The following is a 16,250-nucleotide window of genomic DNA, read 5'->3' as shown; positions in this document are numbered from 1 at the left end:
GAAGTGGGAAACTGGGCCGTCGCGAGCAGAGGCAGCGGGTTGGCCCCGACTCCCTGCTCTTCCCGTGCTTTGATTCGCTGAGCGGGGCGGCCGAGCCCCCACCTCGCTCCTTTATAAAGAGCGGGAGGGGAGCACAGGAAACCGCACTCTCTCATCTCCTCCTTTCTTCAGCTTCTGCTCCCCTTTCTCTCATTCGCCATGGAGAAAGGAAACCCGGGCCCTTCATCGGTGGCGGCGAGGGTCGCCGCCAGACAGCGCATCTCTCCATCTTCCGCGCCCGTGGTGGCAGAGCCAGCCATAAGGGGAAGAGGGAGGGGGCGAGGTCGCGGACGAGGTCGAGGCGCTCGGGGAAGAGGCGGACGGGGCGGCGCGCCAGCTTCGCCTCCGCCGGCGGCTCCTCCCCCCATGGCGGTCCACATAGGGGATGACCCTTGCGAGTTCTTCGTCAAGCTGCGCCGGGCGCCTCGTCGTCGCCTCCGGCTTCCAGCTCCGTTTGCGCGCGTGATGGAGTTGGACCCGCCCGAGACACTGAGACTGCACATGAGGGGCTGTGGGGTCAGCGGCACGCGAGTCCGCGTTGTATTCCCAGCCCCTAATGTGATGTATCTTGATCGAGGGTGGAAGACGTTCGCCCGCATCCACAGCCTGATGGAGGGGTTTACCCTCCATTTTAAGTTGATGGAGGGCGATCTCCTCTCCGTCAAGGTCTTCGGGTGCTTCGGCACTCGGGCGAAGTGTTGCGTGGATAGCTCCTCCGACAGCGAAGGCTCCTCCTCGAGCGAGAGTGACGAGGAGGAGAGCGACAGCGACGATGAGAGTAGCGGGCGGCGGGGTGGCGGGTCCGACTAGGCGTCGGGCGCCGCTTCGCGCGGCACCGGCGACCCCATCATCCGTGTCGCCGGCTCCTTGAACTCCCCGGGGTCGTCTCCTTGGGCGGCTGGCGTAGGGAGGCTGCGGAAGGGGAAGAGGGCTAGCGACAAGGCCGTCAGGTCGGAGTACGAGGGCGCGGTGCCCTCGACAGCGTGCTGACGTCCTGCCGCCCCGTCTTCGAGCCCCGCTTCCAGCGCCACCATCGCCGTCCAGCCTTCGGACGGCTCCCGGGATGTTCTCTTGGTGTCTTTTGGTACCCGTAGCTCGCCTAGGCGCTCCTTTTGCCTTTTTCGCCTCCTTGACCTGCCTCCTGAAGAGAGGGACAGGAAAGGGATTACGGGAATCTTATCTTTTTAATTTGTAAGCCTTCGGGCCTTAGCTGTATCTAAAACTTGTAATCCTCTCTTTCATGTTTTTCATCCTCTATGGACTGTACCTGAGTGGGATGTTTTTTAATGAAAAAGGGGATGCTTGCCGGTTATTTGTCTCGCGAGTTGAACCCACGCCAAGGAGCAAATCCTTGGTGTCCTTCGGACAGACATTTCATCTCCCGGCAACAGGCCCTGCCGCTTTCCCACGTCGCTCGACCTTTCTCACGCCTTTGACGGAGGCGGGAACGAGGTGGGTGCAGTCTCCTCGTTTCATCCCTTTGCTGCCGCGACTACGACCAAACTCGGCCCCGGGAACGAGCCCCAGGGCCTAGAGTTGAGGGAGCATGGCAGTTTTCGGTAAGAAACGCGGTTTCGCATTCCCCAGTCCATAAGAGGATGCATGATGAGGGATGAAAGACTTATCTGATATTGCAGCCCCCGGCAACTCTGGTTTGCCATGGACGATTCTTGGCACTCGCAGCCCCCAGCGATACTGGCTTGCCGGGGCCCAGGTGCCATCCGTTTTCTTCTTCTCTTGTCGTTGCCAGTCATGTCATAAGAACACTTTATTAGAGGCGCGACAAGTTATTTTCGTAATATAACTCTATCTTAGGCAAAAAAGTGCCGTGTTACTTCCTTTACTCGACTCTTGGCTTTGTATGGTTCTGCCCTACGCTTTCTAGGGAAACTTGCTGGCGCAGGTACCCTTGCCGCGAGCGCCGAGTGCGGAACTTCAGCAGCCTGCTGGCGGGGTCGCTACCGACAAGCAACCTTGTCGCAACTAGTTGCAGCTCACTTAAGTTGTTGAGCAGACTCGAAACAAAGTAAGGGCGCTAGCGGCTCACTTAAGTTGCTGAGCGGACTCGAAGCAAAGTAAGGGCGCTAGCATCTCACTTAAGTTGTTGAGCGGACTCGAAACAAAGCAAAGGCGCAACTAGCTACGAGTTGGTTCCTCCGCGCACAGGTTTTCCATACAAAGCACGGTCGTTCAAGGAAAATAACTCAAAAACTTAAAAAACTAATTGCTCAAGCTTTAGCAACTTAGCTTTTTCGTCGTCTGCTTCCCGGCAAGAAGAAACTTTCTTGAACGGCCTGGCCCATACCATTGTCTTCTCCTCCCCCCCCCCGGTAAACCTTGTGGGCGAGGGAACCTTCCTTCTTTTGAGAAAGAAACAAAGAAATAAAGTAATGATATGGAGCCTTGGGCTCGTTATCGCTTACCGAGTCTGGTGCTGCACAAAGTGTCAGATAACATATGCGAAAAAGGATTATAGCATAAAGAAAAACTGACAAGATGTGCGGGGCATATGAGCTTTACTGGTGCACGGGGTCTGCGCCCGGCTTTGTACAAAGGATTACATGCAACAGCGGCAAGACTTGTACAAAAGGTGGTTGCTGGAAAAGCTTCCGGCAACCGCGCCTTACGGGTAAAACTTACGAAGATGTTCAATGTTCCAGGAGTTGCTCACCGGAATGCCATCTTCGGTCTCAAGGCGGACAGCGCCGGGCCTAGTGACTCGTTTCACCCGATAAGGGCCTTCCCACTTCGGCGTCAACTTGTTGGAATTCTTGGCGGACTGAACGCGCCGAAGAACAAGGTCGCCTTCCTCGAAGCTTCTGGCTTTAACTTTGCGGCTATGGTAGCGATGCAAAGCTTGCTGGTAGCGAGCGGCTCGCACAGCAGCCTGAAGACGGTCTTCCTCGAGGAGCAGCGTGTTATCTTGTCGCAACTGCTCTTGCTCGAGCTCATCATAAGCGAGCACTCGAGGCGACCCATAAACGAGTTCCGTGGGGAGAACTGCCTCTGCTCCATAGACTAGAGCAAAGGGTGTTTGGCCAGTGGCTCGATTTGGCGTCGTTCTGATCGACCAAAGAACCACCGGAAGCTCCTCGATCCAGTTTCTTCCGCACTTGTGCAGCCTGTCGAAAGTTCTGGTCTTGAGCCCGCGCAGCACTTCAGTGTTTGCCCGCTCTGCTTGACCATTGCTTCTCGGGTGAGCAACAGAAGCGAAGCAGATCTTGGCGCCAAGATCTTGGACATACTGCATGAAGGTGCGGCTCGTAAACTGCGTGCCGTTGTCGGTGATGATCCTGTTAGGGATCCCGAAACGGCAAACAATCGACCTGAAGAACTTGACTGCTGACTGTGCTGTCACCTTCCTCACTGGTTCCACTTCCGGCCACTTTGTGAACTTGTCGATTGCAACGTACAAGAACTCAAAGCCCCCGACAGCTCGGCGGAAGGGGCCGAGGATGTTGATCCCCCAGACCGAAAATGGCCAGGATAAAGGGATCGTCTGGAGAGCTTGAGCTGGCTGGTGTATCTGTTTGGAATGGAACTGGCACGCTTCACACTTGGTTACTTGTGCAGTTGCATCCTGGAGGGCTGTCGGCTAGAAGAAGCCTTGTCAGAATGTTTGCCGGCAAGTGCTCTTACGCCAATGTGGTGACCACATATGCCTCCATGTATCTCTGCCAACAGCTGTTGTCCATCTTCCCGGCGAATACACTTCAATTTCACACCGTTGAGTCTTATTCTGTACAGTGTGTTGTCGACAAACTTGTACATACTTGACTGCCGGGCTACTCTTTCTGCTTCTTCTTGCTCTTCGGGAAGCTCTCCTGTTTGAAGGAAACGGACAATCTGCTGCGCCCATGCTGGAGGTTGTGGCTCGACAACAAGGACTAAAGGCGTATCTGTTGCTGCGGGAACATCCGCTTCTACGGCAAGAACCTGCGGTTCGGCCGGAGCGTGATATTCCCCGGCAAGCTTGCCGGAGCAAAACTTGTCGGGAGCGTTTGCTTCAACGGAACAAACCAAAAGGTTCGCTGGAGCAGACCGCTCCTCAGCACTCTTGGCGTCGATCTTGGGGACCTTCTTGGCGGCGGCTTCAGGAAGCTCTACCGGAAAGTAGTCACCAGAAACCAACTTCCTCTTCTTATCCTGTCCAGTTGATGGTGTCACGGATGGTTGAGTCAGCTTGAGCACAAAGATCCCTGGTTCCACAGGTAACTTTAGTGCAGCGCACTTTGACAGGCCATCAGCAATGTCGTTTTGAGCTCGTGGAACATGTTCCATTTGCAGGCCGTCAAAGTGTTCTTCTAGCTTTCTCACTTCATCAACATAAGCTTCCATCAATGGACTCTGGTAGTTCTTGTTCACTTGGCGGACGACAAGCTGCGAGTCACCCCTTACAATGAGTTTCTTGATCCCAAGGTCGGCTGAGATTCTGAGGCCGGCAAGCAAACCCTCATACTCTGCAGTATTGTTCGTTGCTTGCTCCTTGGGAAAGTGCATCTGGACTACGTACTTGAGGTGCTCTCCGGTGGGTGCGATAAGCAGCACGCCAGCACCGGCACCTTGCAGCGAGAAGGCACCATCAAAGTACATCAGCCACTCTTTGCTTGTCTCCTTGACGGGGATGCTCGTCTCTGGAATTTCTTCGTCTGGGGTTGGCGTCCACTCTGCTATGAATTCTGCCAATGCCCTGCTTTGGATCATTGCAGTGCTCTCAAACTTGAGGCCAAAGCTTGATAGTTCCAATGCCCACTCGACAATCCTTCCTGTTGCTTCTGGATTCTGCAGTATCCTCTTCAGCGGAAAGCGAGTGACAACTGTGATCTCGTGTGCCTGGAAGTAATGGCGCAGCTTTCTCGAGGCCATGAGGAGGCCAAAAAGCAATTTTTGCACACCAGAGTACCTCGACCTAGCCCCCTGGAGAAGGGAGCTGACAAAGAAACTGGGCGCTGCACCATCTTCTTCTGCACCTCCTTGCACATCTGTGCAGACTCAACTTTGTCGGGGCCAGAGCTTGTCGGAGAAGCCCCCTGCTTGTCGCTGGATTCACTTGTCGCCGTTGCTGGATCATCATCCGCCTCCCTCTCCGCTACTAACGCAGCACTAACCACTTGATTGGTTGCCGCTAGGTACAGCAGCAACTTCTCTTGTGGCTTAGGTGCGACAAGTATTGGAGTGGAGGACAGGTACCTCTTCAAGTCCTGCAGTGCGGCCTTCGCTTCCGGAGTCCATTTCATTGGACCTGCCTTTTTCAATATTTTGAAGAATGGCAGGGCGCGCTCAGCAGACTTAGAGATAAACCTGCTGAGAGCAGCCACGCAACCGGCAAGCCTTCGCACATCCTTGACGCGCTTCGGTGCTTCAATCTGCTCGATGGCCTTGTTCTTGTCGGGGTTGGCTTCAATTCCCCGCTGTGACACAAAGAACCCGAGAATCTTGCCGGAAGGGACTCCAAACACGCACTTCTCAGGGTTGAGCTTGAGGTTGATCTTGCACAGATTTGCAAAAGTTTCTTCTAAATCTTGGATCAGGGTAGCCTTGTCCTTGCTCTTGACCACTATATCATCCATGTAGGCTTCCACATTTCTGTGTATCTGTGGCTCAAAAGCGACATGGACTACCCCTGCAAATGTTGAACCAGCATTCTTCAACCCAAAGGGCATCCGTATAAAACAGTATGCACCGCAAGGGGTGATAAATGCGGTTTTTTCCTCATCCTCTTCTGCCATGAAGATTTGATGGTATCCTGAGTATGCATCAAGAAATGAAAGCAAATCACATCCAGCTGTGGAGTCAATAATCTGGTCAATGCGCGGCAAGGGAAATGGATCTTTGGGACAAGCTTTATTGACATCAGTGAAGTCTATACAAAGCCTCCATTTCCCGTTCGCCTTGCGCACGACTACAGGATTGGCCAACCACGTGGGATGGAGCACTCCTCTGACAAGGCCTGCTGCTTCCAATTTCCTGATCTCTTGTGCAATGAACTCTTGGCGCTCCACTGCTTGCTTCCTGACTCTCTGCTTGACGGGCCGCGCATGGGGACAGACGGCAAGGTGGTGCTCGATTACTTTCCTGGGAACACCGGGGATATCAGACGGTTGCCATCCAAACACGTCGACATTCGCCCGCAGGAAAGCAATGAGCGCGCTTTCCTATTTGGGGTCAAGCGTGGCACTGATGGTGAAGGTACCACCAGTGTCGTCCTCCTTGGCGGACACCTTCTTGGTCTCAGGTGGAGCTGCCATCGTCTTCTTGCACTTGCTGGTGGAGCTCGATGGTGCGTCCTCGACGGTAGCGCAGCACTCCGAAGAGGTGCGCTTGCCGGAGTGGGCATCAGAGCTCTTGCCGGACTTTGTCTTCTTCTTCCCCCCGGGAGCTTCAGCGGCAAGTGTGCTGTGACCAGCTGCGGCTGCTGCTTCCCGGTAGATCTTGTCGGCGCAGATAAGGGCATCCTTCTTGTCGCCGGGGACAGAGATGACACTTATCGGACCTGGCATCTTGAGCATGTTGTATGCATAGTGAGAGGCTGCCATAAACTTGGCGAGCGCTGGATGGCCAAGGATCCCATTGTAGGGCAATGGAAAATCGGCGATGTCAAATGTGACCCTCTCAGTTCTGAAGTTCATCTCGCTGCCAAATGTGACCGGCAGCGTGATCTTTCCCTTCGGCTTGCTTCTTCCCGGGCTGATTCCTTGGAATGTGCCGGTCTCCTCGAGCTCGCTGTCAGGGATCTGGAGTCTCTGGATGACCGCGGAGGATATCAGGTTCAAGCCGGCCCCGCCGTCAACTAGCATCTTCGTGACCTTGAGGTTGCGGATAGTTGGTGAAACCAACATCGGCAAGCACCCGACCGCAGTTACGCGATCAGGGTGATCCTCAATGTCGAAGATGATAGGCGTGCTGGACCATTTCAGAGGCTTGCGTGACTCTATGGATGGCTCTGCTGCATTCACTTCCTGCATCCACTGCTTGAGTTGGCGGTGCGAAGTATACAGAGAGGCGCCACCGTCAACGCATAGGACCTCTGTGGCTTTCTGAAATTCTTGCTCGTTGGCCTCGTCATCATCCATGTCTTCGTCATCGTCATCATCTTCATCCTCGTCGCGGCCGCGGGGAGGCCTATCTCCTTGCCGCTGCTTGACCTTGCCGCGGCGTCCTCCTCGGCCGGGACGTTTCTTGCCAGATCTACCAGTTCCTTCCTGGGCCTTCTTCTTGTCGCGCCGCTCGTACTCAGCTTTCTGCTGCTCAACAAGCTGTTCGACTTTCTTGCAATTGTGGAGATCATGGCCCTTGGTGTGATGAATCTTACAATACTGCTTGCCGGAGCTGACCTGCTTGTCGGCGGCCGCCACAGGCTGGGCCTCCTTGTCGGAGCCACCAGCTTTAGCTTCCTTGGCGCCACCTCCGTTGCCGGACTACTCGACAGCTAGCACTTCCTTGCCCTTCCTCCTTCTGTTGTTCCGCCGCCGGCCTTTCTTTGCCGGGGCGGCATCCTCACTGTCAGATCCTCCTGCTCCTACATCCTCTCCGGGGAGCCTCCTCCCCTCTTCAGCGCGTGCACACTTATCGGCCAGGGCGTAAAGCTCGCTGACGTCTCTGATCTTACACATCGCCATCTCCTCCCTCATCCTTCGGTTTCGCATGTTCTGATGGAACGCGCTGATGATCGCGGCGGGGTGGACGTCTCGGATGCTGTGCTATACACGGCTGAATCTCTGAATGTACTTGCGTAGTGGCTCTCCTTCCTTCTGGGCGAGCAGATGAAGATCGCTTTCTTGTCCATGTGGCTTGTGGCCGCCTGTAAAGGCGCCGACAAACTGATGGCACAGATCATCCCAGGAGGATATGGAGTTGTCCGGCAAGTGCATGAGCCAGGATCTGACATTGGGCTTGAGTACCAGCGGGAAGTAGTTGGCAAGGATCTTGTCGTCCCGTCCCCCGGCAGCCTGCACCGCGATGGTGTAGATGCTGAGAAACTCCGACGGATGCGTCTTGCCGTCGTACTTCTCTGGTACGTCTGGTTTGAAATTCTTTGTGCTGGGCCACTGGACTTGCCGCAGCTCACGGGTGAACGCAGGACAACCTACCGCGTACGGCAGATCGCCTGGTTCCCCTGGCGCATGCATGTCAACAGAGGGCCCAGCGCACTTGTCGTATTGACGTCGCGCTTCTCTTCGGCGCTCGATGCGGGTTCGAGCGTCTTCTTGTTGTCGTTCATGGAGAACTTGGCGCTGGTCGCGACGAGCTCGTGGGTCCGACGACGCGGTGGAGCCGCTGTCGGGGTGGACCCGGCGAGTCGGCGACTTTGGCCTTCGTAGTGGAGAGTGCATGGAAGTCGCACCTCCCCCGGTCTTGTTGCCATCGGCTCGCGTCCGGCTGTCCTGCCGCGGCAGCGAGGTGCTTGGTTGCCGCGCAGTGTCGCCGTTGGCGAAACCGATGAGGCTCTGGATAGTGGCCCTCCATTCGTCGGTCTTGTCCGCCGCCGGAGGGTAATCTAGGAGTAGCTGGGCCCGCGCCAAGGCTTCCGCCGGCGTGGTGGGCGGCAGAGGTGAATGGTGCGAGGAGCGGGACATGCTCGGACTCCTAACCAAGTTAGAAGGAGCAGTGTCCCGTCCAGGCGACCGCACCTCGCTGGGGCCAGCATGTTGACGTGCATGTTGGTCTGGAGCGCCACGAGAACCACCAGCTTGATCTTGGCCCAGCGGACGTATGGCGCTGCAAACGCCATGACGCTGCTGGTCCCGCGCCTCCTGAGATGGGCGCGGTGGGCGTATGGACGCCAAGGTCTGCGCGGCCTTGTCCTTGGACTTGGCAGCGCTGTGGGCACCCTCGTCGATGTCCATTCTTCCACCGGTGTCCACTCCACCGTCCGCCTGCTCCGGAGGTGGTGGAAGCGACGCAGATGGGGTTGTTGCCCTCGAAGCCTTCTTCTTCGGTGGCATGTCGGTGAAGACGATGAAGATTTAGCTCGCGTGCACGCCGGATCGGGTTCGCACGATCTCGACGCCCCTACCTGGCACGCTAGAGATATCGGGGAGGCTGATTCCACCAACACCTATGGGGACAGGGCCCCTTTCGGTTCGGTGAGGGCGGAGGCCGCACAAAGAGCGGATCGAGGCGGTACACGCGAGCGGTTTTTACCCAGCTTCGGGCCGCACGGATGCGTAAAACCCTACTGCTGCTTATTTGTGTGTATTGAATTCTTGCTCAGGAGCGAAGGACCCTGCCAGACTGAGCGTGGGAGTGTTCCTGGTGTTTCCAATGAGCCGAATCGGCCGACCCCCCTCTACATTGCAATTGGGCCTCCTTTTATACTCTCAAGGGGTCACCGACAGGTGGCAACATAGACTAGAAGGGTAAAAATGGAAAAGGATGCGGTAGGTACAGCTACCGCTACTGTAGACACAGTGCACCCTACCTAACTCTGGCAGCAGGGGACAAGGGCATTGAATGCCTGTCTGAGTTGCCTAAACAGTGCAAAAAGTGACCGTTAGGAGCACCACCATTTGCCACGATGGCCTTCTCTTCATCTCCGCTTGCCACCGCGCACCCCTAGCTGCACAGCCTCCTGCCACGTGTGCTTGGGAGAGTCCTAGAGCGACACGTTAGCAGGTGTGCTGGAGCGCGGGCACGAAGTGGGGGTTTCCCGCGGCAGGCTCCTTGCCGCGGTCGTCGTCTTGTCGTGTTTGGGAGCTTGTTGCTCACCGGGCCTTGCCGGGACGCAGGGCGCGTCGCGGCAAGCTTTCTTGGTATGCCTTGAGTGGCCTTCCCGGCAAGCTTCTCTTGCCGGGGTCTTGTCTCTTCCCGGCGAGATCCTCTTGCTGGGGCCTGGGTTGGCTTTCCCGGCAAGCTCCTCTTGCCGGGGCCTTGGTTTGAGTACTTTGTTCTTGAATGGTCTTCAAGGGAACCACGGAGGGTCTTGGCGGTCACCCAGCAAGCCTTGCCGCGGGACGTTGCAACTGCCCGTGCATGAGTTTGGGATACTAGGGTACCCCTACTCTAGTACACCGACAATAACAGCATGGAACAATAAAAAATTATAGATACAATGGAGACGTATCAGCATCCCCAAGCTTAATTCATGCTCGTCCTCGAGTAGGTAAATGATAAAAACAGATTTTTTGATGTGGAATGCTACCTATCATGTTCATCACATATTCTTTTCCTTTGTAGCATGGAAATTTGGACTTTTATATGATTCAAAGCAATAGTCTATTTTTGACATGAAGATTTCAATACTCAAGCATATCAAAAAGCAACCATATCTTTCAAAATATCAACACTAAAGCAAGTTGTCCCTAGCCCATTATGCTCAATCATTGATCCATTCATGAAACACACTTGCATATTAGCTACATCCAATGCTCAAGTACACTCATAGTGCCCCTTAGTTGGTGCTTTATAAGAGAGGATGGGGACTCAAATAAAAATTGCATAAAGTAAATAGAAAGGCCCTTCACAGAGGGAAGTATGGATTTGTAGAGGTGCCAGAGCTCAAAAGTGAAAGAATAGATATAAAACATTTTGGGTGGCATGCCTTTCCTGTCAACGAAAACGATCGAGTAGTTCCCGGTACTTTCCATGCTAGATATATCATAGGCAGTTCCCAAATAGAAAATAAAGTTTATTACTTTTTCCACCATACTTTCACATTCCACGGCTAACCGAATCCATGGGTACCGACCATACCAACACTTTCCAAGGAATTTATTATTTGACAACACAAAGTAAATTCATTTTTCGTTTTGGGACTGGGCATCCCTAATACCTTTGCCGTACTCACGTGCAATGACAAGTGAATAAACACTCATCTTGAGAATAACACTTCTAGCATGGAAAAATATCAGGCACCCCCTATCATATCAGGCACACAAAAATGAAATTAATTTCGAAGATTAGAGATGGCACATACAAATTTGCTTAGAACGACAAAAGAATACGGCATATAGGTAGGTATAGTGGACTCATATGGCAAAACTAGTTTAAGGATTTTGGATGCAGAAGTAGTAATCCCACTAAGTACAAGTGAAGGCTAGCAAAAGATTGAGAAGCATCCAACCAAGAAACGAAAAAACTCATAAGCGGGCATTAAGCATAACTAACACCGAATAATGCACCACAAGTAGGATGTAATTTCATTGCATAACTATTGACTTTTGTGCTTGCATAGGGAATCACAAACCTTAACATCAACATTCTTACTAAACCATAATTACTCACCAACATGACTCACATATCACTATCATCATATCACAAAACTATTACAAAGAATCGAGTTTATTTTGTCCAATGATCTTCATGAAAGTTTTTATTATATCCCTCTTGAATATATATCACTTTGGGACTAATTTCATATGTTGCTTTTGATAGCTCAAACAAATCTAAGTGAAGAACATGAGCATAAAAAATTCTTCTCTCAAAATAATATAAGTGATGCATGAGAGAATTTCTTAAAAATTTACTAACTCTCAAATAAATCTAAGTGAAGCATGACGACATTTCTTCAAAAATAATAAAGCACTCCGTGCTCAAAAAGATATAAGTGAAGCACTAGAGCAATTCCATAGGTCAAAAAGATTTAAGTGAAGCGCATAGAGCAATTCTAGCAAATCATAGCATAATTTTGGCTCTCTCAAATAGGTGTGTTAAGCAAGGATACTTGACTTAAACTAAAAATCAAAACAAGCAAAGACTCATATAATACAAGATGTGATGTCTACTACGCTGTAGACACGTGTTGGGCCTCCAAGCGCAAACTTTTGTAGGATAGTAGCAATTTTCCCTCAAGTGGACGACCTAAGGTTTATCAATCCATGAGAGGTGTAGGATGAAGATTGTATCTCTCAAGCGACCCTGCAACCAAATACAAGAAATCTCTTGTGTCCCCAACACACCCAATACAATGGCAAATTGTATAGGTGCACTAGTTCGGCGAAGAGATGGTGATAAAAGTGTAATATGGGTGGTAGAAATATATTTTTATAATCTGAATAAATAAAAATAGTAAGGTAGCAAATAGTAAACGGGCACAAAAACGGTGTTTCAATGCTTAAAAACAAGGCCTAGGGTCCGTACTTTCACTAGTGCAATCTCCCAACAGTGCTAACATAGTTGGATCATATGATTATCCCTCAAAGTGCAACAAAGAATCACTCCCGAGTTCCTAATAGCGGAGAACAAAGATAGAAATTGTTTTTAGGGTACTAAACCACCTCAAAGCTATTCTTTCCGTTCGATCTATTCAAGAGTTCATACTAAAATAACACAAAGCTATTGTTTCCGTTCGATCTATCCTAGAGTTCGTACTAGAATAACACCAAAGCAAATTCATATTCATAATACTCAATCCACACAAAGAACTATAAAGAGACCCCCAAAGTTTCCGTCGGAGAAAAGATAATAAAAACATGCGTCAACCCCTATGCATAGATTACCCCAATATCACCGCGGGAATCCGCGAGTTGAATGACATAACATATATCAAGTGAATCAATAAGATACCCCAATTGTCACCTCAAGTATTCATACCGCAAGACATATATCATGTGTTCTCATCTCTGAATATTCAATCCGACAAGACAAAACTTCAAAGGGTAAAGATTCAATTCATCACAACAAAAGTATAGAGGGGAGAAACATCATATGATCCGACTATATCAACAAAGCCCATGATATAGATCACGAGAGAGAGAGAGAGATTAATCACATAGCTACTGGTACAAACCCTCATCCCAGAGGGTGTACTACTCCCTCCTCATCGTGGTGGCCGCCGGGATGATGAAGATGGCCGCCGGAGATGATTCCCCCCTCTGGCAGGGTGCCGGAACGGGTCTAGTTTGGTTTTCGGTGGCTACGGAGCCCTGCAGCGGCGAAACTTCTGATCTAGGTTAACCCCAAAGGGTTTTGGAATATTGCGAATTTATAGTGCAAAGAAGGGGTACGGGAGGCCACCGAGGTGGGCACAACCCACCTGGGCGCGCGAGGGGCCCCTGGCGTGCCCTGGTGGGTTGTGCCCCCTCGGGGCACCCCCAGGTGCAGCTCTGTCCCACTGGGGTTCCTTTTGGACCAAAAGAATCTCCGTAAAGTTTTGCGGTGTTTGGACTCCGTTTGATATTGATTTCCTGCGATGTAAAAACAAGCAAAAAACTGCAACTAGCACTGGGCACTGGGTCAATAGGTTAGTCACAAAAATGATATAAAGTTGCTATAAAATGATTGTAAAATACCCAAGAATGATAATATCATAGCATGAGTACTTCATAAATTATAGATACATTGGAGACGTATCAGCATCCCCAAGATTCCTACTCGTCCTCGAGTAGGTAAATGATAAAAGAAATAATTTGTGAAGTGTGAATACTAGCAAAGTGCATAAGTTTGATCAATGATCATTTCAATCACTTTTCCTAGCATCATAACAACAATTCTTTCTTATGAAACTTCTCATGTTATAGTAGCAACCAATTCACATGTTAAGGTTCAAACAATGAATTCTCTTGAAACTCAACAACCTTTGTTCTTAGTCACCAAGCAATTGCAATTCAACTTATTCAACGGAGTTTAAGTAAGAGCTCCACATACTCAACCATCATATAGTCTTCTATTATTGCTAACACTCACCTTGTACACATGAGCAAAACGTTTCAACCGGACACATAGAAAGATATGGGCTTATAATTTCGCCTCCCATCGTATTCACCTCAAGGCTGATGTCAACAATAATAACTAATGCTACCCATATTCAACTGGACATATGTGCCTAGATCTTTCCTCACCACATGATGCAAGCCAAAAGAGAAAAACAAAAATGAATAGATAGAACAACTTTGCTCTTTGCATAAAAGTAAATACTGAAAAGTAAAAGATAGGCCCTTCGCAGAGGGAAGTAGGGATTTGTAGAGGTGCCAGAGCTCAAAGCGAAAATTGAGAGATAAAAACATTTTGAGAGGCATACTTTTCCCACCAACAAACATGACTTAGAGCTCCCAACACTTTCCATGCTAGATATATCATATGCGGTTCCCAAACAGAAAATAAAGTTTATTCCTTTTTCCACCATACTTTCACTTTCCATGGCTAACTGTATCCATGGGTGCCCTCCATACCAACGCATTTCAAGGAATTTATTATTTGACAACATAAAGTAAATTCATTTTTCATTTCAGGACTGGGCATCCCTAATACATTTGCCTTAATCTTGTGCAATGACAAGTGAATAAACACTCATCATGAGAATAACACATCTAGCATGGAAAATATTGGCCACCCCTCACCGTTTCACGAGCGGTACGAGCACACCAAAGAGAAATTTATTTTGAAAATTAGAGATGGCACATAAAAATTTGCTTAGAACGACAAAAGAATACCGCATATAGGTAGGTATGGTGGATTCTTGAAAATAAGATTTGGCTTTAAGGGTTTTTGGATGCACAAGTAGTATCTCTACTTGGTGCGGAATTTTTGGCTAGCAAAGATGGGGGGCAAGCACCACATGTTGAAGGATCTATGACAATATAACTTCTATGTGAATATGAACAAACATAAATCATTACGTTTCCTTCCTTGTCCAAGGTCAACAATTTTGGCATATAATATTTTTACGGGGGCTCACAATCACAAAAGATTTCCCTGATAGTGTATTTGCATGTGAAAGTTCTCTTCCTTATACTAATTATTGTGAATTGCTTGTATGACCAATATTGTGATTGTCAAGCCTCAAAAGATTTCACTTTCTAAACCCAATATGAAGTTACCACTAGGCATGATATGATTTCAACTTCATGACATTCAATTTATTCAACAATTTACTCGTAGGATATAAGTGAAGCACAAGAGTAAATGACATAGAAAATAGCTTCGTTGACGGGATGTGAATGCCGCTTACTTAGCCTCTCTGGCAACTATTTGAGGACTCTATTTTATTTAAAAACTTTCAGATCTAAGTACTTTATTAAAACATCAAGCAAAACGAAATAAAATGACATTCCAACAATAGCACAACTCATGTGAAGAAGCAAAAACTTAGGCTCAACCGATACTAACCGATAATTGTTGAAGAAGAAAGGTGGGATGCCTACCGGGGCATCCCCAAGCTTAGATGCTTGAGATTTCTTTAAATATTATATTGGGGTGCCTTGGTCCTCCCCAAGATTGAGATTTTGTGTCTCCTTAATTCCTCTCATATCGTGGTTTTCCTAAATCTCAAAAACTTCATCCACACAAAACTCAACAAGAACTCGTGAGATAAGTTAGTATAAACCAATGCAAAAACCTTATCATCCTATACTGTAGAGAATCACTAAAATTATCATTCAACATTTCATACTAAATGCCTCTGCATATTTAATACTCCTATCCTCAAATAGGATCATTAAAGAAGCAAACATATGCAAACAATGCAACCATAACAGCAATCTGCCAAAACAGTACATTCTGTAAAGAATACAAGAGCATCAATACTTTCCTAACTCCAAATGTTATGAAACTTTAACACACTGAAGAAAATTTATCAGAGATCATTTTGCAAAAAGTTTCAACATTTTATCACATTCTGAATTTTCTAGGGAATTTTTGCAACAGCGGTAAACTTTCTGTTTTCAAACAGCAACATGTAGACTTGTAAAATAAGCATGGCAAAGGCTATCATTGACAATTTTATTGAAATAAAAGATGCAAAACATTATTACAAATAACAGCAAGAAAATCCTAACAAAATAAAATGATGCTCCAAGCAAAACACATATCATGTGACGAATGAAAACGTAGCTCCAAGTGAGGTTACCAATAATGTTGGAGACGAAAGAGGGGATGCCTTCCGGGGCATCCCCAAGCTTCTAGTTCATGGTGAGTGGGAACCTACTATTAAAATTAAGATTAAATATTATGAATGATATGCTTTATGTGACTTGGTGCTAGTGTTTCCACGATTCCAAAAACTTTGTGTGATGTGCTAGGTTTCCGTGAATTTGGTGATTGTTCTTTAAATTTGCATCTTGCGGATTTCCAACATTAAGAAACCTATGGGAAGGATTAATGTGTTCTTATTATTGCAAATAGGAATTATGTGCCCATAGATTTCATTGTTCTTGATATAGATTGCAATCCTACATGTCCTATTATTCTTGGTATACCTTTCCTTAGAACGATTGGTGCAATTATTGATATGAAAGAAGGAATATTATATTCCAATTTCTATTAAGGAAAGGCAT

The sequence above is a fragment of the Triticum aestivum genome, chromosome 4A (genome assembly GCF_018294505.1).
Source record: "Triticum aestivum cultivar Chinese Spring chromosome 4A, IWGSC CS RefSeq v2.1, whole genome shotgun sequence".
Classification (NCBI taxonomy): Eukaryota; Viridiplantae; Streptophyta; class Magnoliopsida; order Poales; family Poaceae; genus Triticum; species Triticum aestivum.
The sequence above is the reverse complement of the archived record's forward strand: the minus strand, read 5'-3'. Positions refer to the sequence as shown.